Source organism: Centrocercus urophasianus, unplaced genomic scaffold (assembly GCF_019232065.1).
Source record: "Centrocercus urophasianus isolate 14NV4802_14NV808 unplaced genomic scaffold, USGS_Curo_1.0 seq_23, whole genome shotgun sequence".
In the NCBI taxonomy this organism is placed as follows: Eukaryota; Metazoa; Chordata; class Aves; order Galliformes; family Phasianidae; genus Centrocercus; species Centrocercus urophasianus.
In genome coordinates this window covers 11,470,916-11,495,886 of record NW_024884789.1, presented here as the reverse complement: position 1 = coordinate 11,495,886, position 24,971 = coordinate 11,470,916, and the positions used below count along the sequence as shown (strand labels likewise).

Sequence of the window (24,971 nt, the reverse complement as noted above, 5' to 3'; positions counted from 1 at the left end):
GACCTGCTTTACCACTGAGAGTGTGATGGTTTCTGCTCTTCCAGTTACAGGCAAGGAAAGAAACCAACAGAGGTTTTTCTGAAGAAGATACTGACTATTGTATTTCTTTACTAGAACAAATGCAGGTAAATAACTTGAGTTCTCATTCTGTACATAAACATAGACAAAATATGTACACATATTTATATACATTATATAAATTATATACATAATAGATTTTATATATTAATGTAAATTTGTAACGTTAACTTTTAATGCATTTTAAACTGTCAAATTATATAATTTAGCATGTCTGATAGCAGATATTTTATATCCTAACATGGAACGTTTTGTATTTGTGTGCAAGATAAACTCTAATGGTGTACTCACACTATGATTTCTTAAGATGCCAGTCAGAATATCTCATAGTGGATTTAGAGTCATTATGTAGAGATACTGATAGATTTTATTCTTAATATTGTTACATAAATAACAGATGAGAAAGTTTTGCATGTTAACTTACAGTTTATATTTGGTAAGTATGTAGAAATAAAAGGGGAAATCTCAAGTGATTGTAATTTACTGTAGCAAGTTTCTTTAAATACGTCTTTTGCACAAATACAAAATATTCTACTGCCAAAGAAACAAAAAGATATGTGCTCATGACTCATATTGGTTTTCTGGAATATATGTTAGGATGCAAAATACCTAAATTAAATCATTTAATAGCATTTTAAAGTCATTAAATTGAATGTTGTATATATGTATTGATAGTATTTGCTGTATGTCCACTGAAATGCACTCACTGATTACAGATGATTTCAGATTGAGTCCTGTGTATGTATACATACACAAACACGTACACACATAGATATGTACTTTGATATATCAATTATACATCCTGTATTGAGTCCTATTTTAAAATGGAATGTGAAGATTTCAGTTACATCATGAAATGTTAGTTACAGGACTGCAGACTGAATACTTAACTCTTTCCACTGTACGTATCTTTTATGCACCAATTTTTATTTGTATTAGTCCATGCCTTTTCATAATCAATAATATAGCCTCATAAAGCTTCCAAATTTTTGTATACACATTTAGATCTCTTAAAGACATTTTAAAGAAAAATTAGTCTGATTTTGATCCTGACAGTCAAACCAGAACATACAACTGATATATTTATCTGCACTCTTGAAACAAGGCAGGTCTCAGCTAATATGGTAACAAAAGAAATCTAGTAGAACCTGGCCATTTGTTTTCCCTGTCTTCAAAATCAGAGGCAGAAATTCATAATTCTTTTTATAATCACTTAACGTCTGACCACCACAACTTCAGTAAAAGCCGTATCCTCCTTAAATTGTCAAGCTTTATCCTTTAGTTGACAGACAGTTGCTAATCACTTGTATAATACCTTGAGCAAATTTCAGGCCATAGGGGGATAGAATAGCTTCCTGCATATTTTACCCAATTCCATCCTTAGTTTTCCCACTTTATATTTGAGACTGGTTTGTATCTGTGAATGAATGCTATGATGTATACAGCCTGCGATGAGCACAGGGACAGTTTGACTAATAAATCTTTAAACATAGGTGGTGAAATTCAACACAGGCATTCAAATTCACTCGTAGAAAGTCTACATTTACTACTATCTGCCTGCTTTGAAGGGCTCTGCAAAAAATCTGCCAAGTACACCCAGTAAATTTCCCTTTTGTCAGTGCTGGACAGAATATTTTGCAGTTTGCCTGGCAGATAGGACAGGGTGGCATGCTGTCCTCTGTACGCTGCCCTGAGCTTTCTTGCCAGTCAATGCTGTTGTGAGCACAGGTGTATCAGGTGTCTTTAGCTAGCTATCATGCAGCAATTACATGAGATCTCCAAAGAGATTCTTTATTTTGATCTCTGAAAGGACAGAATTGAGAAGAGTCACCTACTCGTGAGACTGGATTAGAGTTTTAAAGATTTGGCATATAGATTTTGATCTCTGAGTTGCCTTAACAAAAAGCAAATTCCATAACTTCCTCTGCAAGGTCTGTTTGACTTTGCTGGAATAAGAATGCTTGTTCAAAGCTAGCCCAGCAATCACCATTCATCATGTTGTCAGTCACACTCAGATACCAAGGAACCTTCAACAAATGTTTTGTATTGTAACCTGTTGGTTGGTTATTACATTAGTTTCCCACAAAGTTCCGGTAGTCAAAGGACAGTTGTGGATCTATATGGGATTTATATTAACTCATACCAATCTTTACAAGGTTGCCAGAAGGTGTAAGAAAATAATGATTAGCTAGATTCTTCCTAGTAATTTAGAGATATTGATGAGTGCTAGCTCAAGTCACTGTTAGTGGTGAAGCTTTACCTGCAGTGCTTCATTCCCACTTACCACAAGAATTAAGAAAGAAGTTTCCCACCCTCAACACATTCTATCTTTTCATTAATTTGTATTTTTAATGTGAAAAATACCATTGCTATATCTGTCAAAATTCATTTGCTAAGTTTATAGAACAGCTGAATAAATAATCGCAGCCAAGAATTTTTGGCTATATATTCAAGCTGTTTGTCTGAAGAAGCCATCTTTCAGCTTCTGTTATTTACCAAAAACTAGTAATACTGTCCTTCAATTGCTGGCTTTGATGCAGAAATGTATTCCTTTTTCCTTAGTGCTTTACACTGCTGCAGTATGAATTCTGCAATTTGATTCACGATACTCTGAAGCAACTGCTGAAACATTCAGGTCCTGCCAAAGAGAGAGTCAACTATAAAGTGAGTCCTGAGTCTAAAGCAGATGCAGTATTCTCTTCAAAACTTATTGTGAGTAAATATAATTAGATTGGTTGGCACTAACACTGGAAAGGTCTTTTAATCTACTATGATACCAACTAATTTCAGAAACAGTTAATGTGATCTCATAATATACGTGTAGGTTATCTTAAACTACAGATTTAGTCTTATTTAGCACAGGGATGCAGGTTTAAAAATATTCAGACTTTGTTCCAACAGTCTTGTGTGCAGTTCAGAAAAAGGTACATATCTGATAATCTAATGATAATACCACATGCCCCTGTTCTCAGAGAAGGCTGTTTATTTAAGGTCTGAAGCAAGGTTTGATTCTGAAGAAAACTGGACAAGGACAATTTCTTACTTTCCTTTGCTAGCTGACAAAGAACAATAATAATGATGATAGGTGATGACATTCCAAGCTTTCACACAAAACACACAGAGCAGTTTATATGTATTTGTTCTTTGCTTTCACCTTAGTTTTTCTCATCTCTAGTTGAGATTTTCAAAGAAACCCAAGAAATAAGGCATTCAGCTCTCAGAGTTACTGAAATGCACAAAAGCTATGCTTATTCATCTACAGCAATATTGACTGTTTTGGAGGTCTTATGTTCAGGGCGGGAACGTCACATTCCTGGCACGTCCTTGCACTGCTCTCTCTCTGCTGTGTTGCCAAATGGAATACTGGACACTTTCTGGAAGTATACATCAATTTTCTGTATCTTCTTACCTATAAAAGCTCAGCTAAGCATCTAGATCTGTTCTCCCACGTCTTCTTTCCAAGTATCTGAACCAACATCCCGTTCAGCCACTTAGCTGCACTCACTCACCAGGTGATACAAGAGGTGCTTTCCCCAGTGCTCTCCATGAGCTGGGCAGAACAAAACACTGGGAACTACTGACACAGAATTGCTCACTTGAAAACCTCATCTCTAACAGAAGAGTGATTCTTTGATAACTGGCCCTGATCTGTGCAGTACTGTAATGAGATACTTTATCATTCCTCACACACGCTTTCTCTCTGTTTGATCAGTCCTGAACTAAATGCAAGAAGCCAGTGTTTCTTGGTCAGCTTTCTAATGGATATCCAAAATAGCTTACAAATAAAAGGGACATCCATTTAGCTCTAGAAAATCCATTCACAGACCTTTTGGGTTGAAGCAGTGTATACTTTTAACTTGTCTGTAGAGCTCTCCAACTTGAATCATGTACTAATCTGAAACACCTAAGTAACATTTTAAGATCTCTCATTTCTGCATTTTTCTTAGATTAGTCCTATCGTCTTCTATGGAATAAAGTTTATACCTTTATCCTCTAGCTGGGCAAACAGCCCTGGGCAATCTTTAACCAGTTGCTTTTGTGAAGGGATAGAGATTTTTTTAAGCTCCCTAAATCACTTATTTTAGATTTGGGCAGTAAGGTCCAGAATTTTAACATATTTCCCACATATTTTAGTACATGTTTCTGTGGTTATCTAAATCTTTCCATGGATTGAGCGCTTTTTGTGTGTTAATCTGACTCAACTGCTGATTTCAAGCTGTGGCTCAGGCTTTCCATACAGCCTTTAAAAAGACAAGAGGTATCAGTGAGCAAACCAGAGCAGGCAGTTTCCTCTAATCATCTATACTATCATCTGTGCTGGATCATGGCAGCAGTTGATCAATAGAGGAGTATTTAAATATGTTAGAGCCTGCATCTGATATTCTACATGTTTAACTGCATAAACAGATCAATGGGACAGAATTGATCTCCATTGATATTTGGCAGTTTTCAAATACAATTAAGCCACGTTTGGAGTACTGAAAGCACTTGAAATAAACAACTGGGCACTATTTATAATTTACAGAGCTACTCAAAAAATTTAATAGATCAAGCAGTTGTTTCAACAATGCCAGCGTCAAGGGAAAAGTTGAAATCCATATACTGTATATAAATAGCAAACTGAAATTAATGGCAAACTGAAATTCGATGTGTTCCTTAGCACATATTATTATATACAAATATCTCAGTATTTATGATGATAAGCTTGTACAATTAAATTGGCATTAGCTGATGTACATGAATGATTATGCCTGAGTGGAATCTGATATTGCATTATTTGATCAGTAGCGGCACAAACTCTACAAGAGCATAAATGCTGCCGTGGGTAACTGTCCCAGTGTGAGAAAGGTACCAGTTTATAAATGAGATGCTGATGACAGAATGGCAACTTTGGTTTTCCTGCATCCCATAAAACAGCAGAATGCAAGAGTTACACAGCTGTTTGGAGGATTTGTTGACCACTGTTGGCTGTAACCACACGGTCTTTGACAGGGCTCCAGCAATTCCCTGTATTCCAAAGCACTTCCATGATTTGACACCAGACATCTCTATTGTCCCTTCCAATAGCCTGAATGCAGGCTCACAGAGCTAGATACTGAAAGTCATAAGGCAGACAAGTGCCTGCAGGTTTTCTCCCTGGAAATTTCATCTGAGTCACACCAATGCTCACCAGAATATTCCTTTTGGGGAATAAGATATATTGGCCATTCTGGTCTCCCTCTGGAGAAAAGCAATACAGTTTTGAAAAGCAATACAGAAGCTGTCATAGTGAAACCTAATGTGAGAGTTGTGGATTTGATCCAGAACATACAAGACGATTAGGAGGTTTACTTTCTAAAGAATTCTTTGCTAAGAAAGGCTTATGGTTTAAATCTATGTGAAATGTGTAAAAGAAATGTGGATATGTAACACTGTTCTGCTATAAACTTTATTCTGACAATGTTCTGAAACACATGTAAGTAGTAACAAAAGGTTTTACTTTCCCAGAAAAATAATTCCATCCATCTCTGCTTATGTCCATATCCTGAAAAGGTGGGAAAGTGATTGCCATGCATACTGTTCTCCTAAACCAATGAAGTGAATACGTGAAAAATAAGGCTTTTTTATTATGAGGATTGAGAAGAGGAAAGGAAAGCAAGCTCCTTTTGTCTTGGGAGAAGGAGCTGTTAGGAAGCAGAGACAGTACAGATTCCTCGTGTATATCTATCAGCCATGAGACATTACAGTCCTTGACTCTTCAAGTCCCCCTGAGCCCCTCCTAGCCTACAGAGGTTTCAGAACACCTGCATATGAGTGTACAAACTTCTACTGAAAGCATATACATATCCTTCTCAACAGAACTGCTTTTCCTGTTAACACTAGAAATATTTTTACCTAAGAGTATCTTACAGGGTAAGATTAAGAGGATACATTCAGTATTAAACTCTCCAGTGTTTTGGTAGCCATAAGTAATCCCCTCAACCAATGTATGTTGCACAGAGCAGTGCAATGAAAACTGTACAACAGGAACACTTTGGCAGTTTACCTGGAGAGACATGGTGATGACTTATAGTACACCCTGAATAATATTTCTTCTCTGTGCTTTATCTAGACCAATAAATGCTTATGCTTCTAGATGCAGGAAGAGCTGTTTGTTCTGTTCAGCTGACATCCCATTACAAAGAAAATAAAGTAAACATATCAGAATTAGTCCCCTAAAGCTTCCATCAAGCCTTCTGCCATGAGCACTTTGCTGTTGTTTTTGTTTTTTCCCTTTGCCAGCTTTTGGCAGTCAAGGGCAATCTATCTTTGGGAGAGAGAATACCATCACTCTTCTTCCCCAGAATGTATAATCCAAGAACTAAAAATAGTGGCCATCCAGAACAACATCTGAGAGCTGCATAATAAATAAGTAGTCAAAATTGTTGAAAAAACCTTCTTTAGCTGGCAAGCAGTGCAATACACTTAAATAGAAAATATTGCAGTGAGCAATTATAGGATAACTAATTGAAAGAAAGAGTTACTACCTAACCCTACTCAATGGTGGTGTGTTTAAATGCTAAACTGAGTTTATGAATAAATGCAGTCTTCCCAGGATAACTGTGAGGAATTATCTGACTTCTTTAGTTGTGCTGCATAAAAATAATATTCTAGTTTAATTGTTCATTGTCAAAAGGTAAAGAAAGACTTGTCACCACCAAGAAAATACATTTGATTTATTCTGGAATGACAGTCAAGCAATGGCTTTAGGACCTACTGGAAATGCAAACCTTCTAACAGCATTCAGACAAACTCCTGTTTTCAGCTGATCATTACTACTTCTGACCTTTTAAATCCTCTGCTGCTAAGGGAGAATCTAGTCTTTACAGAAAAGCTGTTCTGTATTCCATTCATAGACAGTGGAGAACTTAACTGTATTTACTGGTATTTAACATATGGAGCATATTTGCCTGGAAGGTAGATGAAATCTCCCACATTTAAGATCAAATCAATTTGAATTTAAGGTCACATTTGCAGAAGTCGATGTTCCATAAAATCAAAGAAAAGCTTAATTCTACTATTTTTTTTTCTCTACCGATCAACTGAGTAGTTTCCAATAGCACAGTTCTGCAGCCTTTCTCCCTTTCTGTCCTTACTCACGCAAATATTCATGTGGGAGCCAGTGACATGACTTCAATCTGACTCACCTGAGTGGAGCTGCAAGTGTTTAGGTCCAAGACAAACATGAACTGTATCCTGCAAACTTCTTATTCTTGCTTTCACAGCCTTGACCACATTACTGAGACTACTCACACAGCTATCCTACCTTACTGCTAAGAATCAAACTTATTTTTTTTGTAAGATGAGATATACCCAATTTGAACCATGTAGTTCATGTGCTTTCAGGACTAGACAGAGAAAATAGGTTCATGTGATTTCAAGGTGAAAGTGTGTATATCTTCATTCATAAGCAAGTGCTGCTACTTCAAAGGAGAGGAGATTTGCAGGAATCAATGATCTGCAATATCTTTTTGCTTAAGGTGTAATTGCCATCTAACAGCACTTAGGGATTTTGCTATTGCAGAGGTCCAAAATACAACTTTCTGGTTGGGAGGTTTCTAATATTGGAACACTGTCTTTGCACACTGCTAACAATCAGCCTTTCCCACTGAAAGTCTAAACAGGAAAAGAGAGAATAGGAGCTGTACTTGATTTCCACTTCCAGCTTCTTTGTGAAAGTGAGATACAGCAGGTCTGAAAAAGGCACTTATGTTGTTAATACTAATATTTCTTTATTGCTCTTTAAGAGAAAGTATTGATTACTTACTCTTAAGGAAATCATGAAAATATATAGTCAAAGAGGAATGGAAAAAAAAGAAAATGCAGCATTAAGTGCTTTCTTATGGCCTAAAAGAAGGACTTCTTTTAACACAAAATAGAGCAGAAAAGTGGGAAGAACTCACATTTATTACTGGATTTAAAGTGACATACTGCACAAGGGGTAGCCAACTGGAATGTGTCTAGCAGCATCTCTGATGAAAAGCTGTCAGCCACTTGGGCAAATGGTTTTGAAAGATAAATAAGAATGTGATAAAACTTCTTTATTATCACTGTATTACTAACTGCTTTGGGGAAAATTTATCAGAAATATCTTACTAGCTGCTACTACTTGGACCTTAAGTAAACATGTGGCAAATTGTGATTCCTCTCTGTATTTCATAATGGTTGTTGCTAAGCTGACAAACTGCTCCTAACCTCTTGCTGCCTACCAGGATTTGGACCTGTGTTTCCATATGGTTACAGGGACAAATTCATCTTGGATGTAAGTGAGCACAGTTCTACTGAAGTCAACCAAGATTCTTTCTCCTGTAGCAAGGCTTAATTTGGTCCTAGGTGTTTAGATCACTAAGCAATGCCCTCTAGCTTAGCAACTCTTCAGCTGAAAGAACTTTCTGACTGTGACTGCCAATACTCTTTTTACCTTGGTAGCTGAAAAAGTAGTAAGTGCATTTAAGTGTTTCATGAACTGCTTCACAGGTGAAGGGAGACAGCCTATTTCATTCTGAAAGCATCTCTCACCATTCAAAGGAAGAAGAGGAAGTCTAAGTGAATAAAAGGTTAGTGTATTTTTGTACCTTTTGCATCAAAAACAAAAGAGTTTGGACCATTAGACATGAGAGAAACCTTCATAACTGGTTTCCCTAAAGCACTCATTCAGGTTTGAATCAACAGACCTTGTAAGCCTCTGACATATAGACTGACCTGAGGGTGGCGAATGAAATCAGGATGTAAATGTGCCAATTAATTTGGAAAGCCATCCTGATAGACAATATCTTTAAAGAAAGTTTGATTCTAATCTTAGGCCAGTGTAAATCTAGAGTGATGTCAGTGAAATCAAAAAAGCATCTTCTATATATTGGTTGTAGCCTAAACCAGAATTTGGCATGGAATTAGTCATTCATCCCGGACAAGCTTTGGTAATTCCAGTCACAGCTCTCTGAAGGGAACTTACATATTGAATACTAAATATTTTCAGAGCATCATCATTTAAAAAAAAAAAAAAAAAAAAGAATTAACAATTCTGTTTAACTACTTCAGTGTTCTGCTACAAAATATTTTTTGAAGAAATTTTGAAGAAATTTTGGTAGTACTTACCAGGAAGGGAAATAGAAACAGTAATGTGTACAGATCTGATTAGTAGGATTATTGTAAGACCTGTTGTATTCTACAGGGCAGTCAGGACACCAGGAAGCAAAGTAACATGATCTCCACAGCAGAATGGTGGCAGTGAGCCATCCATCATTTTGATCTATTTTACATTAAGAGATTAGCAAGTCCGGGAAAAAGTATAGAACAGAAATACTTTATCCTTCTTCCTGAGAAATGGGTCATCTGTGAGTCCCAGGCAACTCTGTAGATCAAAATAAGAGATGCCGTTGTATTCTGCTGCTTTTCTCCTTCCCTCCCATCCCACTGACGCAGAAGCAGAGTGAGCCTGTCTGCTCACTTCCTGTAACAAAGGTAAGCAAACGAGACGAGTGCAAAGGTGTCTCCTTTGTATGGAACTACAACACAGAGGAATGTGAGCAGGTAGCTCTTATCCTTCCAGTCCCATTTCCTGATGCAGGATTTAACAGTTTTAATAGAAGACATACTGACAGCAAACCCATAGCCAACACATAATTTAAATAATTCCTGACTAGTGAAATGATAATTTTAGGAGATATTGAGTGAATTGGAAGTTGTGGAGTCCCATTGAAACATAATATTGATTCAATGTCTTTAAATTTGCTAGAGGCAGTAACTAGCACTTGTATTCACTTATTTACTCTTGCCAAGTTATTTATTATTGACCAGAAGTAGGTCTGGATGAGAGCTGTTAAAACAGAAGTGCCAGGTACTGACTGGAACTGAATGCAGAAGAAAATGGTTGGAGTGGAACCTAACACAGATCTGGCTGTAGTTGAGGCTGTTTAAACACATTTTTTTCCAAGTCTCTCTATTTTCTAACTCTTGTTCTGCTGCTTCTGAAAATAGTCTCCACATAAGAATAATTTTTCAAACATAACTCAGATTGCAGTGTCTTACCCAAAGCCACTCCAAGTGACCTAACAGTAATGATAGCCCACAGAAGAAGGCTTTTGTCTTGCTTACGTGCATCATTGGTGAAGATGTCAGAAAAAGAAGGCAGAGATGGTTGTTACCATATTTTGAGCAAGAGTTGCTCCATTTTTAAAATTACTATGAAGCTATGCTGTTTAGTGTAGAGGAAATGTTTGGGAATCTTAGCTCCTTGGCTGCCTTTAGCATAGCCACTTGTGTGGGTTCACTTGCTTGGTCTACCAAGGATCTAACTTAAACTGCCATAACTGAGTTTTCCACTCACTACTCTGAGGGTTAGTGCTAGCTGATCCTATTCAAACCTACTAAAATCCTAGCAAGTCTTTTAGATTTGATGGCTGCCACCTCTGTTTCTCTGGCATTCCCAGACACAACTAAACATTAGGTCTGGATTTTCTAATTCATCTCTTTTCTTAGGAAAATGCTGCTGGGAAATTTAAGATCTGATCCTGTAAATTCTGTTTCACATGAGCAATCTCACTGCAGATTAAAGACTAATCATAGAAGGATTTGGAGGATTGGGTCCTTTGATTTCTCTTCATGTTAAGGCCCTTTTTTATCTGGATCATCCCACTGATTATCCTTCTCCATTTTTATATAGGGCTTTAGGAATAATTAGAAGGAAATAAGATTTTCCAACTTTAGAGTTTAATCAGTAACACATGTACTTTGAAAAGTTATATTTTTACATGACAAAGAATGCATCATCCAAAACAAATACCTCCAGGGTATTTGGACTTGCTTCTAATTGACAGCTTGGACACTGTCACAACTGTGTCATTTCTCTTTGTTCTGACTCACAGACACAGTGAACGTTTGATAGATGTTACCTTTTTAATTCTTGATAACATTATGAAAATGTTAAGAAATGCAGCAGCAGATAACCTTTCTAGACCCAATAGCAGCATTAACCATGTGAAGTTAATAACTGACCACAGGTCATTTACTTAATTTAACTTAAAAAAAGTTTTGCTCACACTGCTCAAACTTTCCCTTCATTTTTATCTCCTTTTCTCCAAGGCCACAGATAAGCTTTACCTCTTACTTACTTGCAGGTCAGCTTTTCCATGAGACTCAGGTCTGCTTACAACCAAAACCAAATATTTATGGGCATGTGGGTATGAAACACCATAATGATAAATGCATGATAGTACACCAGAATGAAAGATTTCAAGAGAACAATGTTTGCTGTCTGAGCTGCACATTTACTTAGTCTGTGTAGCAAACAGCAGGGACTTTGATATAAATCAGATGAAGTGTTTTTGAATGAATAAGTCTATACTCTGAAGTATGACTTCAGGGATCAGGACATACGAGAGCACAGGTGTCATTTTGCAATGAAAGCCACACTAATGCTTTCTGTGCATGTCTAAAAACACTTTGTTTCAAGGTTGTGCTTCAGAGAGGATATAGCTCTGAAGGTTTCTTTTAAAAGAATGAAGTGCTAAATAATGGATTAAAGGCTAAAAAAAGGATTTGAAAGGCCTTCACCATATTCTTTGTACATTTCTGTTATACATTTTACCCCTCAGAAACATATTTACAGACTGTATTTAAATTTGAAGCATGTCATGGCATTGCATGTACTCAGACTGATCAGGCATCAGGCAGTATTGGAAAATTTGGTGTTTAACCTTCAATTATTACAGAGAAATTTGTTTTGACAAATAAATGTAGTTTGAGTTGCTTTAGGTTCTTACTGGCTTTGCATATTTGCATATATATATGTATATTTGTATATATTTGTATATATACATATATATGTATGTATACAGACTCCTAACTTTATAATTTCTCTTCCAAAATCCTTATCAAATAAAGCAGATGCTTGGTTTTAGGTGTGTTAGTAATCATACTAATTTTATCCTTAAACTCTATGTAAAACTGAGGGCATAGTGAACTCTTATGAAACTTACAGTAAGTCCTGCAAAAATGTAAACATATTCTTTGCCCTGTGCACATAAGTAATGAATGTGACTACCAGTGCTTAAAGTAAACATTTTTGCTGGATGAGAATCTAAGTAGAAAATATCTTGATCATTTTTTCTGTACTTTGAAGGGATAAATTTTTTAAGTCATGTTGTAATTCTGTTCTATTTTTCAAGTAAATATTAGAGACAGAATCTGTATCTAAAAGCAAACATTGTTTTACTGATTTTCCAGCTTGTTCCATAAGACCACAGCCATTCTTACAACAAGATGAGTGACACTGTTCAATCGTTTAAATTTTTGTAAAGTTCAAAGTACAACAGAAACAGGAGAGCTGGGGAAAATGACCATTTTACTCGTATAAGATAGTTGCTAGCAGTTACTAACAGGGTTGGAATGGTTCGAGCACGTTTACATTTCTTTAGTGAAATGAGATTGGAGCTGATATCAATTCTCATTGTCAGTGTTGAAGTGCTTAGCATTTTCAGTTGTTGTTCTTTTATTTTACTTGGCACTATTTATATTTTAACCTCAAAAATGAACAACTTTCCTCTTGTTTAGCAGATCTGATTTACACTGTACATAGAGCTATGGCATCATTGGAGATGTGCTTCATTGTGGTGACGTACTACATCTGTTCACATCAGAAGATCATTTAATCACTTGTAATGTTTTCCCCTTATCTAGGCCAGGGTTTTGTAAGGGTAGAGTTCTGCTAATGCACACTCCTGCCGGGAAGCTTCCCAAGGTGGGGCACAAAAGATGCTAAGTGGCAGGAGGAGGATGAGTAGAAGCCATTAACTTTCCCCCAGCAAGGTCAGATTTGATGCTTCCTTTGTTTGTAGTATCCAAATTAAGAAGATGCTTCTGTGCTCTCAGTGCTGCTTCTATGTAAACATACTCCTGGGTAATCTCAGGCTGGTCACATCTCCTTACTATTAGCTACCCATTAACAAGCTGATTGAAAAGGACCCAGCACAGTTTACACAAAGCACCAGCTATTTTCCAGGAAGACCAAATTTCTCCTGGGCTTCATCAACACTTCAGACTATCAATATACAGAATAAAACACTCTTGTTCTGAAAGACTATGATCACAGGAGAAACCTCTGCGTTCTCTCTTCTGTTTTTATTGCAAACATGTTTGGGAGAAAAGGTGTTATCTTGCTTTTTATTTTTTTTCCTGAAGCCAGTATTACTAGCCATTTTACTTCTACTTTACTATTATTATCTAGGTGATGGCTGTGACATGTTGATCATATATGGCAGTGAGAAAATTGATTTCCCTCAACAAAAATGCTTCCAATTTTCCCTGGGCCATAATTTTATGTCCACAACAAAATAAAAGGGTCATTTTCCTTAAGATGGGGGAATTGAAATCTTTGATAAAAGCCATAGTAAATGTTGTACTTTTGATTGCAGAAACTGCAGTTTTCACAAACACCTCTTCTGTCTGTACTGTGCGTATGTGGGTTTCTGGGGAGTAAGTGAAAGAAGGAAAGAGAGAAAGAAGGTAAAAAACAGCTTTAGGAAAGGCTGAGGTCACTTTAGGAACATCTGAAAATCTGAAGCTTTTTGGACACTAACATTTTTTTCCTGGGAAAACTTTTGGACTTTATTGCTTACTTCCAGTCAAGCTTCTCCTTTTCAAAAATGACTAATCAGTGCCATACTTCTTAACCACCTGTTTTTACATTTGTTTGCCTTTCTGCATGTTCTGCATGTTTGTAAACAAATGTTGGAAAATGTTAAGATTAATAGTTTAGTAGGCCAATGTAAAAAGATAGTACATCAATTAAATATATATGCATATATATATTTCAATTAAATATATATGTGTATATATATATATATATACGTATTAAAAACTTTTTTTGTTTTGTGGGTTTTGGTGTTTGGTTGTTTTTAGGCTTTTTTTGTTTTGTTTTTATTTTGTTTTTGTTTTCCTGAAGGAGGATCTCTTCTGTCTTCAAATAATCACATTTCTATATTGATTAGATCACCAATTCTGGCAAAAAACAAGTTACTGGCTGGAGAGATTGAAAACTACTTAAGGTTGATTCTGCTGTCCAACAATTTCTTTGAACATATAATAGAAATTTTTGGAAATGTTTATTTCATCTTTGGCTTTTCACATTGAAGTCAGGGAAGTCAGTTGGCTGACCAAACAGTTCAACTCTATTTCAGAATGTTTTTACACAGGTTGGATTTGTTCAGCAGTCTGGACAAAAATTTATGCTGAATCCTGAAATACTCAAGAAATCCTGAAAACTGACCTTTCAGTACTCTGCTACATTGATCTTTCACGGCCATGGTCCCATGTGTCAATGTAAGACAAGAGGTAATGTCTCACTAGAAGGCTTTTTCTCTACATAACTCACTTCTACAAGATGAGAGGTGCTTATAATTATCTTCATCTCAGTTTGGTTTGTGGAGTGGCAGGGGAGATGTACCCAATCAATGATGTGTTTCCAAGGTTCACAGCAAAGGAAAGAAACCAAGGGCCAACAATCCTCTCCATGTGAGACTGATCCAAGTCCAGTGCCCAGAACAAGACCTAAAGAATCACCATTATTGTGACTGAAACACATTATCAGACACACATGAACTTTTCTCTTGCTCTCATATGTGAGAATTTACTCTGTTTGATGGCCTGATTTCTTAAATATGGCTGCATTTTTTTCATACATATATGATACAACATCCCTTTGGAAACTGGCGAAAATCAAAGTTGCTGATATTCCTTAAAGGAGATATTTTCTCTGCTTACAGGCAATATGTGCAGAAATCCATCATATAGGGACCACAGGAGTACAAAGGTTAATTAAGATGCTAACATCTAAAAAGAATTGTGGTTTGAAAGTCTGACCATTCTTGCATGTTACATATGTATTGTTTGCAACATCCAGAAGTTGTGCATCTGATAGAAGAGTTAATCCCATGGCATCTTTGATTATTTAATCTGTAATCAGAGAGGAAAGAGGTGGAGGTGAGATGTGACTGATATGCTGTGTTCATTTCATTGGTACCATAAGCAGGAGGCAGTAAAACATAAAACAAGGATAAAGAAAAAAAATTCACAGCAGATTTTTTGAGACAGCAATTTTCACAGTATCAACAAAAGTAATTGTTCTTTCTTTTTTACTTGGATGGTATTTTCTGATTAATAGCCTATTACTAAAATCATATTTCTCAACATTTTCTTGAAAATTAGAGATTGGATTACATCAAGTAGTAAAAAACAAAAAGAAAGATCGAACCTTTTACATGGCTACTGGTGGAAGAGCACGGTGTGAGGATTTTTGTACTTTGACTTCCATGCATGGTATGTTAGAGAACAGAAGTGGCCAGTTGTGAGAGTTTGGGTTTCTGCTGCTGATTTTTGCTTTTTTTTTTTACTGAGGCACAGCACACACATTCCCCCATGCATTTTCACATGCTGAGCTAGTACAAAACTACAGAGCCAAGGGAAATACATCTTATGGGAGAACAGAATTCTACATTATGTGTAGTAGTGTTGGGAAACAGCATGTGCAATCAAGAAGCAAGAATCACTTTCTGTTGGAGTGAGCAATAAAGGAAAGTAGATCAGTTTAATATGACGTAATGTCTCATCAAACGGAGAGGAAGCACGAAAATGAGGACTTAAGAGGCAGAAACAGATGCTAGAACGAGGCCTTTCATTTAGTTCCTAGAATAGATGCACTCTTGAGCTTTCCTCTTAACCATAACTTCAGGAAATAGTGTAAGAAAGGAAAAGTTTGAGGTGACACTGATATCAGCAGTGACAACACTGGTGACTGTTGCCATTCTCGCTCAAGAGAGTAAAGACTCAAACCCACTGAAAGGCTCCTGGATAGCCAGTGGCAGCCAGATTTGATTCCAGCTGAACTCAGAGACTGACAAATGTGTTGTATATGGGCTGTGTTTTGCCTCTCTTGGTTAACCATCTGGAAATGTGAATTGGAAATGTGAATTGTGGTACACCGGGAGCAATCACCCATTACAGCTGAGAGTGGATGATGGGAAATGAGATGGGAAAAGGGAGCACAGGGTGTCTGCTGGGATTCTGAAAACGGCCTGAAAAAAAAAAACAACACAGAGGAGCAAGGGAGGGTTGGAAATCTTAGGGTTATGTGATTATATGTAGTTCACATTCCCTATCCTACTGTATCCCCAAAAACTTTTAAGGGAGTTTCATCTTTTCTTGCTATGAAAGTACAAAACATTTTGGGACATCAGATAATATTCTGAAATGGTTTTCAGTACTGAGTAGGCCGGGATCTACCAACAGTCACACCTGATGTTTTCACATAATTCTGTTCACTTCAATACGTTTAGGAGACCCTAATTTCTCTCTCCAACATTTTTTTCATCAGAGTGAGAAATGTTTTATTAAGAATCAAATCCACGTCTACATCTCATTAGTTTGAGAATTCTGTGAGCAGACACAATGGATGCTGCCTCAATAGAATCTGCAGAGATTTTCAACTTCTCAAGAGTGACAGATAATGGCAAATCCTAATTGCTTTTTACCAAAACCAAAGCTAGACAGCACTCCAAACAGACACATTTATCTTTGGATTTTAAGTAAAAATTCTTAGATCCCTACAATGGTGGATTTCACCCAGAAAGTTATAAGTAAGAGATTAGTCATAAACAAAGACATTATTAAATATATATATATATATCACCCTTTTACTATATAAATAAGAAAACATAATTTTTTTGTGTATTGAATCATGGTTTTGTATGATCACAGGTTTATATACTAAGTGTGGACCAACATAGAGTGGAGCACAGCCATGTCAACAATTTCCTTTGTACCTCAACTAATCATATCCATTAGGTTACTAAGCCCTTACTGCCGATGGACCAGTGTAAATGGGATGTAATGGAAGAGCAACTTTAACCCCACAGCAGTAACAAAGTTATACCTATGTCTCTGTATCCTGCTATGATGCTACAAACTGTATTCTGTTTCCTGCTCATCCATTTTAAACAGTGTAGAATGTGGTACCATTTGTAAGAATAAGCCTTTATTTCTTTCATAATTTTTACCTGATTCTGCTTGCTTTCTCTCCTCAGCCATATTTCATAATTCTGTACTATCAGACTTCGTGAAATATCACTGCATATTATCCTCAGATAATTATCAGATGGCAAGTAAAATTTCATATTTTCATTTAAGGAGCTTACAGTGGTGTCCTAACATCAGGTACATATTTTCATACAAGAGAGCAGTCTGTTCAGTCGTCACCTAAATTCACAGCTAGAGGTTGGAACCAAAACCATTTCAGCAACATCTTTTACTCTTCTTTTTCAATGGGTAACAGGCCTCAGAAAGTATTATAAGTGATTTGGCACTTCAACATGCAATAGACATAGAGTAAGATGTTCAAAACCACTACTTATCTAATTTGCATTGACTGAAGATCCCATGAGGCACCTAAATACTTCTGGACAACCTTACTGTGTCAATTCATAAAGCTCACATAACTTCCTCTTTCTCACATTGTGCGCACTCTTCACCATGTGAAATATTACAAATTCCTGTTCCCTTAATTAAGAGGCTAATTGTACTCATAAACAATTTTTAGCAATTATGGGAAACCTGTCTACACATTGCTTTTTTTTCTTGTAACATTCATTGCAGTTCTCTGCCGCCATCCTGCTGCAGAGCATGTGATCAGATTCAGATCAAAACAGTGTGATGCAACAAGCTGAATTTCCTGACTGACCTTCAGCTCTCTTGCTCAGTAGTAATATGCAGCTTTGTGTTCTGTTAAGTAAAAGTCACAAAGAGGAGCCAAGTGATTTCTTCACTCTTTTGCAGAAACAACTTCTTTATCTGAGAAATTCTTTTGCTCGTCTCCACTGGAGATGGGATTGTTTGTTGTATTGACTGCACATCATTGGGGCTGGGTTTTAACAAATACGACAATTTATCTGTATCAAGGATTGAGGAAGAGGAGGTAGTTTTGAAACATTAAATACCTTTGCAATCATTTTTTTCTTTCTTTTTTTTTTTTTTTTTTAGTGCTATATCTCAGCATGACTGTATCCTGCAGTGGAAAATTACCACCCATTCAGAAATGTGCCTTGTTGCATTAGTCATATGTTTGCAGATGCAAAGCTCTATCTGCAGAACAAAGGCATATTCAAAAAATGACCTTTATCTCAACACTTTATAGCAGCGTTTTCAACTTATTATAATCAAGTTATGCTTTTAAAACTAATCTTTTTGCTTTTTAACTTGTATAATAATCACACATCTTCATTAAAAGGGGATATTACAGATGCTGTCTATCTGAATTTGTTTCTAGCAGTTTATGATTTAGTCTCTTAATGAATGAATGCTTTCACAGCACCAGATGACAAAATTTGCCACCTCCTCCTCTTTTTCACAAAGGTTTCCTGGGACAGCGTTTTCAGCAAATTGTTTTCTTAGACCAAATGCAGAGAGACACATTCCTCAGCAGCTCTGTGTGCAAGATGCAAAAGGTAAGAGGATCAGGCTGCACCTACCCTTTCTGGAGGGGTGATTGTTAAGAATTTCTCTCGCAATATGCACTCGGATCCACATTAGAAACAGTCAGAGGCTTTTAAGGGTAGAAAATCTCAGGACAGTGTACAAAATCAGAGCCAGGGTCATGACCTTGACTATTGATCCAGCCTCTCTTATTTCCACAGCTTGCTGAGGCTTGTTCTTCCAACCTGCTGGTGTACATTAGAGCAGAAATCCATAACATGGCCATGTTCATCCAAGCACAGGAAGAAACTAAATTAAATGTTAAAAAACAATCTGAGACTAGAGTTGGAGACAATTCATCATGATCCTAGACGTCAGGCAGGTAGGATGACCAAGAGTTCCTCAGCCAATAGACCCAAACAGAATATGGAGGGACCTCGCTGCCTCATTTGTCAGGTACACAGGAGGTAGTCGGAAAAGCACCAAGGAAAAAAAAGTCTACTGAAGGTCAGTGTTTTAATTCCCAACCATGCACAAAAAAATCATCTGCTGGAATACAATCTATAATTGAGGTTTAGAGCAAAAAGTGAGGGAGATAAAAAAAATTATCTGAAGTTAATATATTAATAGCAAGAATTAGGAGGAAAAAAAGCTTTGCATGGAAGTGTACTAATAAGTGACAACTGAGTTCTTACAAATCTGGAACTCAAGATCAGGTGAGAGAATTTGAGCACCAACTTTGGTAGCCTATTAAGAGTCTGTTTTTTCACTTTCAAAAGGTATCTTAGTGGAGTGCTAACCTTTCTTCTTGATGAAAGGGTTTAAAGGTATATAATCTGTGATGCAGAGAATGAACTCAGCATGTTAAATAAGAGAAAGATTCTGTAGGCTTGTTGAACTGTTTAGAAACTGCCCTTTGCTGCTTCTCAAGCGGATTTTGTTTGTACTGGACACAGGACACATGTGCTCTATATACTCATCCAGAGCATGTAACCTAAAGGATACTTCTCGGATTTTTTTTTCTGCTGGGAGCTACAAAGCATACATACCTTGAAAGTACTGTGCAAATATTACAGTAATTGAAAATAGTCACAAACCCCTCTGCAGTCAGCACAGCTGCTGTTCTAATTTAGCTATCTTGTGAAAAGAAGCATTTGCCAGTTTTGTGAACATGAATTGCATTTCCTGTTGTGGCTGAATTGTGTTCTCTCTCAAACCATTGATAAGCAGGTATCTGAGCTGAAAATAGTCTACTGCCCTTTAATTTTATTCCTAAGTTTTGTTACATTATTTGTGTGTTATCAGCATGTGCTGTTAAACCTCATCATGCTGAGTGCCAATCTGATGAAACATAATAAGACATAACACAGTTTGACAGCTAATATTTAAAGAAGAAATCTTATCTCTCACTATCTAAATAGCAAAGGGCTCCCATTCAGACACTTAGAGATTCTGAGTGGATATCTAGAGAGAACAGTTAACCCAAGCTTTCTTGGTATGATTCTCAGACAGAGTGCAGCTTTGTATATTTATAAGTGTAAAACAAAATGCATCCTCACTGGTCATTAAATTCATGCTGAACAACTTCTGTACTGCTTTTTCAATTTGTAGTACTCTAAGATTACGTAAGAAATATGAAAGAACTGATGGAACTTTGTTCCCCCAACTTCTTTTACCAAGCACTCTGTAATATTTGAATCAAAACATGTATTTTGCAAGGCACTGATAAATCTGAATTATTTAACAAAGATGGGAAAGATGTGATATGTCCCAAGTGCAGTAATTTGCTGAACACAAATTCCTGGAGGCTGTGCATCGTGCTTTGCTCTAGTTTCTTGTCTGGCTCTTTTCCAGTAAGTCCAGGATGGCTGCAATTCCATTTATCTGTGTTATTACTACTCGCTATTTACATAGCCAGAACCAAGTACTTGGCAGTTTTTATACAGTTAGAAGATCTGTATCCCACTCCTAAGGGTTTATGCTTTGCCATGTTATCCACAAACGCCTCAATTTCTGGGTTATGTTCATCCATCATTGCCTTAAATTATATCACTTAAAGCTCACAGTTAATGCTGTGTGTCAGTAATTTCAACATAAAGAAAAAGATATGGATATTTATGGATAAATATGGTCAATACCTTGGGTTCACCACTTGAAAAATTGAAGCATTTCAAATTACGTGTCTTATTTGGAAAGTTCTAGTTGTACAAATGTTTTAAATTGTAGAATTTGAAAGTAATCAGCTTGAAAGGAACTTCAGCACTAACGAAAAGATCCCAAAGCAGATTTTCTTTTCTGAACATAAGGGATCAACTTTATACCTAGCATCATCAAGCACGCTGTCACATGTCCATACATCTACTATGACTGAATTGCAGAAATACCTTGGGTGCAGACTGAACAATTTGCTTGCCTGTGTGTGCAAATTCTGATATTCTGTGTCCAGATGGTAAAATGTAGCAAGGTCACTGCCCACCCAGTACACCACTGAGAGAAGAGATGACAGCATGCCACCTCCTTGCAGTGCCTACTGCAGTGCTCACACCTGTCCCAGCCAGCATGCACACACAAATGTCCATCATGCAATAAAGGTGAATCCTTTGAAAAAGTAGAAACAAACAGCAAAGCCAATTCTCAGCTCAACCAGGTAGGATCTGTCCTTGTGCCATTTTTGTTGCAGACTATGGAGCAGGTTTTTGTCTTCATACTCTGACTCACAGAGAGTAAGGCTTTTATTAAAGGAAAAACAGATGGTCTATGTTGCAGGCGTTTCAATATCAAAATGAAACAGTTCAGGTTTCAGTTAGAAAATGGAACTGAGCACTGTTAGAAAACATTTTCATTTTTTACATTGTTGCCACATTAATGCTGTTCTGTCCAAATACTCCCACAACTCCAGAAACGTTTGATGGTGCAGATTGGTGAATATGACCTCTGACCTCTTCAGATGTCAAAGAAGTTCCTAATCATACCTCATATCTGCTAATTAGTACAACTGCCACCTGTCAATGCTATGTTTTACCCCTTTCCAAAGAGGAAAGTTCTGCCTTCTCCTGCTGCTGATCATTACCTCCTCGAGGTATGTTTCACACCTTCAAGGGAGTGGTGGTTCTGTTCATGAAAACTGTTCCTACCTGAAGGAAGAGATTATTCATCTAGTGATCCGAAAAGACAAAGAAAGGGGTCCCAGAGCTTGAATTGTTGTTACTTATTTTTGTTCAACACTTTAGTCTGTTCCCTGTTTAAGTATTCAAGTGACCTCTTCCTCCATGACTATGTCAACCAGGGCTACTGCTGCACTTCTCACCACCACACTGCTATTTCCTTCAAACACTGGAGCAGTGGGAAAAGAAAAAAGAGCTCCAAGAGGCAAGTTGCCACAGGAAGAGTGAAGTTGTTGGAAATGTGATAATAATGCTCCATGACTGCTCCCTGCAAGCAGCTTGGCCTTGCAGCTGTAGGTGTCTGTGATCCATAATCTGCGAGTTCTCTCACCAAAAGTCATTGTGTAGTTGTTCCTATTGTTGACTCTGACTGAAGGTCCTGCCTTGTATTTTTTGCTATCATCCAGTGTCTGTGAGAAGCCCTTGGAAGTTTTTTGGCTGTTGCTACAGAGCAATTAGATTTGTCTGAAAGTGTGCTTAAGAAGAAAAGCAAAAGGGGAAGCTATGAAGTACTGATGTATGGGAAATAGTTTTGCATGAGAATCAAACACAATGAGAAAAAAGAAAGGAGGATTGTAGAGAATTTCCATTTCACTAAGAGGACTCAACAGGTGTTATGGCCTTAATTTTCAGCTGTTTTCCTTTGGTTAGACACAGGTGGGACACTGTCTGTTCTTTTGGGAGTACCATATGCACTGTAGACCCTATTAAAATGTAATAATACTCTGTGTCTCTGTGCCAGGTGATGCAGTACTTCCAATCTCAAGCTTGGATTCGCATGATAACATTTATCTTTCTATTTTTCTAACAATCAAATAACAGAGAGCACCACCAGCAGGGTCTGGGATATTCTTTCAGGGAAATGCAAACAAAATTGCTCAAATTCAGCAACTCTTTGTTATATTAATTTGCCATAGCATGTTAGTAGTTCGAATGTAGCTCTTTGTAGATGATTTCTACTGTTGCATACTGTTGCATTGCTGTATCTGGCAGAAAAAAGTTGCAGAAAAAGCAAAATTCTACTTCTTGTAGCTGAAACATTAGTAAATAGCACAAGCACTAGCAGATGACCTCCTAGCGAAACAACAAACTAGTATTTTTATTTTTGTTTTTAACTCTAGTACATGTGTTTCTGAGAAATTTGTCCCTATAAGCTGACCAGGTTAGAAGAATAAAATACAGTAATGGTATACGGCAAGCCACTCTGCACTGACTTTACAGTTATAGTTAAATTCCATGTGTTTATATTTTAATGGTGTCAATGTGATGTTTATTACTGTTCAACGCTAACTAAGTTTTTTTCCCCCAAGCTAAGGTCTCCTACGGATCATTTTGACCAGCTCTGAAATAAGAAAATGCAACCTGAATGACACAGGCACTGGTTAATTAAATGTGAGCTGAACACCCAGAACTAGACTATATATTTTACTTCATCGTGTAAAGATCCTTAGACAGTGCTATTTGATTGTACAGATTTCTAAAGACTGACATACCATAAAAGCCTTTTTCCACCTGATGTGGACTTGGCATTACTAATACAGATGCTTTTTTTTTTTTTTTTTTTTTTTACAGACACTGATAACATGTGGAAAAATTTGAAAACACATCTGTGATCCACAAATTAGAATCAAAGTTCCCCAAGACATGGAATCCTAGTCTGCTTAACTGAGCCACAAAATTTGGCTCACCTGGATGTTGTGTTTCAGCCCACCCCTCTCTGCTGCTTAGCTAATAAGGAAGCGTGTGCCTCTTTTGAGTCCTAGTGTTTTATTTCTTGCATGAATGAAACCGATCCTCAGAATTTAGGAGTGCCACGTTGTAACTGGAACAGGGTTTAAAAAGGAGAGTCCTAATTCATTGTGAGTTAGTTGAAAGTCTTTTTAGGGGAGATAATCAAATATAACTCAGCAATATTTTGCAGTGAAAGAAACACCATCAAAAGTAACACTTGGACAATTTTTTTTCATATTGCGGTTCTGATTGTCTTTTTTAAAACATCACAGAGTACTTAAAGGACCGTGACAGATAAATGCAGTCTTTAAAACTACTCATGCATTCTTAATGGACAGCTTGTTAATTTGAGGTCTAGGTCATGAATTTGAATGCCACTCACTAAACACTTCTTTGTCAACAAAAGCTAGTTTTCCCTTAGGGTAAATTGTAACTCATTAATTGTAATTAAATTAAACATATGCGACAACTAGAAAACCTAGAATACATTCAGTGAGGAACACTGGTACAGCAATCTGTGGCTGAGTTCTGGGATGTTCAGGTTTTTTGCCAGTGAGAAGAAAATAAAGATCTGTAACTTAATGATAGCCTCAATAAAGATGGCAAGAAACTATCTTGCCTATTTAAAAATTGTTTTATTATTTTCCTGTTGGATATTAATATAAAAAGGTATATAAATATTACATTAGCAATAAAAATCAGGGTTTCTAACTTTTCAGGTTTGAGCCAAAAGTCATAATTCTCAACGTATTTTGTATCCTTTAAATCAACCCTAAGAGGATGTAATTTTCCATCTGTATTTATGTTTACAGTAGTGATTAAACTGTTTTAACAGCAGATGCCTTTGTACTTGGAATCGCTGTATAATCCATCCTCAGGTCCTGAGGTAAATCAGTTTGGTTGTCAAAGATGTGTCCCTAATGGGCAATGGTCCACATCACATAGCTATCACGTAATTGCCACTATTTGGCATATTTGGCAGTTCCTATTAGGAGAGGCCCAGCACTGAGCTTGTACACTGAAGCGTTACATCATCACAGATTGGACACCAAGAAACAAGAGCTGCGATGAAAACCATAAACTGGTTTGTACTTTTTGTTGGTTTTTCATTTGTTTTTGGTTTTGGTGTTTTTTTTTTTTTAGTTAAAATGTGGATGCAGATTTTTTTTATTCTGGTGATTTGCAGGCTTTTATCACTTGTCTGCACATCAAAGATTTCTCTAAGTATCCGACTTTTTTTTTAAATCCATTTCCTTTTTTTTTCATGATCCTTTTTTTAAAAAAAAGAAAACAGTTTGCTAAAACTATTTCAAATTCATGAATCATATGTTATGCTTTGGTGGGAAGAAATGCTTTCACTAAACTGCTTAGCCCACTTTAGTACAAAATGTATCAGTGTGCTACAGTCTGATACATGAGGAGAGAGTGAGCTGCTGTGCACACTGTCTTCAGACACAGAAACTGCGGATGTGATTTGAACTGTAAGTGGTTAATGTAGAAGACTGAGGGCATTCAGAA

At 36.8% G+C, this 24,971-nt stretch overlaps 1 long non-coding RNA gene across 1 annotated transcript; it reads left to right on the top strand.

Annotated features, from left to right (window-relative positions):
* Window positions 1–8,579: 8,579 nt before the first annotated feature.
* LOC122163322 lies at window positions 8,580–24,085 on the top strand. The gene is made up of 4 exons (XR_006169881.1): window positions 8,580–8,654; window positions 14,289–14,427; window positions 18,499–18,590; window positions 23,295–24,085. It is a non-coding gene; the product is annotated as an uncharacterized LOC122163322 (long non-coding RNA).
* Window positions 24,086–24,971: the final 886 nt, after the last annotated feature.